Source organism: Sorex fumeus, unplaced genomic scaffold, assembly GCF_029834395.1.
Source record: "Sorex fumeus unplaced genomic scaffold, SorFum_2.1 ptg000021l, whole genome shotgun sequence".
Classification (NCBI taxonomy): domain Eukaryota; kingdom Metazoa; phylum Chordata; class Mammalia; order Eulipotyphla; family Soricidae; genus Sorex; species Sorex fumeus.
Genome location: NW_026606078.1, coordinates 13,829,664 through 13,833,237, shown reverse-complemented (window position 1 = coordinate 13,833,237; position 3,574 = coordinate 13,829,664). Strand labels below are relative to the sequence as shown.

Sequence of the window (3,574 nt, the reverse complement as noted above, 5' to 3'; positions counted from 1 at the left end):
TTAATTAAGGTTTCAGGGAACGACATTAAACAAACTCATATCCCATCTTCCAAAAGAATTATTTTGTAAAACTGATGCCTAGGTATGGTAAAAGATAATATGGTAAAAACCATATTTTTCTTTCTGGGACATTAAATTTCTAAATCTATTTATTCATGCTGATTTGAAATACATTCCTTGATTAGGAATCATTGTCTGCCATAGGAGTGAGGAAGGACAACACTCAAAGTAATAAGAAGAGAAAAATATGGAAAAATTAACTCCTACTAAGTTTAACACATATACTAAAATTGAAATGATAAAATGATGAGCATGGTCCTTGCACAGAGATGATATGCAAACTTGTAAAGCATTCCATATTTTTGTTGCAAGAAGAATGAACAGGTCTACTTTAAGCTACGACAATCCCCACAAGTACAAAAATTCTACATAAAGAGAGCACAAATCCCCATCACAAAAATCTCTCTCAATGTCAATGGACTAAATGTGCCAATTCAGAGGCACAGAATGGGAAGATGAATTAGAAAACTGAAACCAACATTCATTCTGCTGCCTGCAGGAAACACATCTGAACAATCAAAGCACCCATGGGCTAAAAGTAAAAGTCTGGGAAACAAGTTTTCAAGAAAATATCACCTCCACAAAGCCGGAGTGGCCATACTAGTATCAGACCACATGGACTTCAGGCTAAAGGTTATCAGAGACAGTGAAGGTCATTTCTTAGTGGTCATGGGATATGTACATCAGAAAGAACTCACCCTCCTCAATGTATATGATCCTAATGACAGACCAGCAAAATACTTAAAAACAACTTCTAATTGACTTATAGAAAAACATTGATAGCAACACAATACTAGAAGGAGATTTCAACACTTCTTTGTCACGTCTCCATAAATCAAACAGACTGAAGCTCAGCAAGGAAATATTTCCTTTAAGGGAAGTAATGAACAACCATTGGCTTAGAGAAGATATCAAAGAGGAAATAAAAAGTTTCCAGAAACAAATGAGAATGAGGACACGAGCTACCATAACCTGTGGGACACAGCAAAAGCAGTGTTAAGAGGAAAGATTATAGCTCTGCCAGAATTCATCAGGAAGAAAGAAAGGGCCTACATGAATAAATTAGAGCTCAAGATTTTGGAAAATGACCAACAAAAGTAGTCCAAACTAGGCTGGAGGGAGGAAATAATAAAACTTGTACCAGACATCAATGAGCTAGAATCCCAAAATAGAATCCAAAAGACCAATAAAAGCAAAAGCTGATTCTTTGAGAAAATAAATAAGATCAATAAACCATGAGAAGCCTCTTAAAGAAACAAAGAGAAAGAATTCTAATAAATCCAATCAGAAATGCAAAGTGGGGTGTCCTAATAGAAAGTACAGGAATCCATAGGATCATCAGTGATTATTTTGAGAATCTTTGCAGCAGGAAATGAGAGAATCTTGAAAAAATTGATAAATTATTGGATTCCAATTACCTCCCAAGGCTGAACCAAGATGATTTGGAATACTTGAACCTATCACTACCAAGGAAATTGAAATGATGGTCAAAAGTATCCCTGCAAACAGAATCCATGGCCCAGATGGATTCAATAGTGAACTATTTCAAACCTTTAAAGAGGAACTGCTTCCAACATTTTTAAGATTTTCCAGGAAATTGAAGAAACAGAAATACTCCCAAATAGCTTCTATGAGGCAAAGATCACCCTAATACTCAAATCGATAGAGACACCACAAAAAAAGAAAATTACAGACCTATTTCCTTGATGAATACAGATACAAAGATTTTCAAGAAAATACAAGCAAAGAGAATCCAGAAACTCAACAAAATATCACACACTATGACCAAGTAGGTTTAGCTTAGGGATGCAAGGATGGCTTAACATTCTCTAGTCAATCAACAGAATACACCATCTCAATAAAATAAAGATAAAAGTCATATGATCATATCAATAGATGTAGATAAAGCATTTGATAAGATCCAGCACCCATTCATGATGCAAAACTCTCAACAAAATTGGAGTTGAAAGTACTTTCCTCAATCTAGTCAAAGCAAATTACCACACACCCACAGCAAGCATTATTCTCAAGGGGGAAAAACCAAAGTCTTGGACCAGAAATCAATGAAATGGAATCCCAGAATACAATCAGGCACAAAACAAGCTACCCACTCTCACCACTCCTATTCAACATAGTACTTAAAGTACTTGCCATATGATTTCGGTAAAAAAAAGATATCAAGGGCAACCATATAAAAAAGGAAGAACACAAGCTTTTACTATTTGGAGATGACATGATACTATACTTATAAAATCCCAAAGAATCTACAAAAAAGCTCCTGGGAACAATAGATTTGTTTAGTAAAGTAGCATATTACAAAATCAATATCTGGTACTACATGGCTTTCCCATATATTAATAATGAAAGAGAAAAAAGAGATAGAGAAAAACAATCCCATTCAAAATAATACCTCAGAAAATAGAGTATAATAGAATCAACTAAAATGGTTAAGGAACTATACCAAAAAAAAAAAACCTTCAAAACACTACTTCACGAAATAAGAGAGTATATGAGGAAGTGGAATCACATCCCATGCTTATGGATTGAGAGGTTTAACACTGTCAAAATGGCAATACACCCCAAAGCTCCATAAAGATTTAATGCACTTTCTATAAGGATACCCATAACATTTTTCAAAGAAATAGATTAAACACTCTTAAAACTCATACAAAACCATAAACTCCCATGAAGAGCTAAAGCAATCTTTGGTAAAAAGAAGAAGGGAACACCTTCCCCAACTTCAAACCCTACTACAAAGTTTTAGTAATCAAAATACCATGATATTCAGATAAAGACAGGCCTCAGATCAATGGAATATAGTCAAATATCCTGACGCTGGCCCTCAGATTATTATTACCTAATCTTTCTTAAAGGCTCAAGAAATATGAAGTTGAGCTAGGAAGTATTTTTAGCAACTGGTGCGGGGAAAACTGGACAGCAATATGCAAAAGAAATGAACTCAGACCTCTTTATAGTGCCAGGCACAAAGTCAGATCAAATGTCTTAAAGACCTCACTATCATACCTGAATTCTTAAGATATATGGAGAAAAATGTGGGAAGATCCCTTCATGACATTAAAGCTAAGGGAAACTTCTAGAATGAAACACCACTGACCAAGGAAGAGGAAGTGAAGATAAACAAATGAGACTACATTAAACTAAGAAGTTTCTGCAACTCAGAAAAAATGGTGACCATGATTGAAAGACAGCCACATAATGGGGAAAAATTATTTATGCAATACCCATACAATTAACCTCAAAATTCTGACTCCTGTATCATTAACAACACTAAATAGTTCCCGTGAATTTTATTCTTCTTCACATATATTTACTTTAAAATATTTTAGATTTACTTTTAAACCACAGGTAAAAAGGAAAAATTATAAGTTTTTTTAAAAATAAAAAATAACCCCTATACATAGCCAGGTGCGAACCAAAAAACAAAAAAGCAAGCAAGCAAGCTAGCAAGAAAGAAAAAACTTAAAAATTAAAAAATAATGCCGTTTGCAATGCT

The 3,574-nt window shown here is 34.2% G+C and overlaps 1 pseudogene; it reads left to right on the top strand.

Annotated features, from left to right (window-relative positions):
* Positions 1–270: 270 nt before the first annotated feature.
* Positions 271–364, top strand: LOC130023023 (uncharacterized; annotated as a pseudogene).
* The last annotated feature ends 3,210 nt before the right edge of the window (positions 365–3,574 follow it).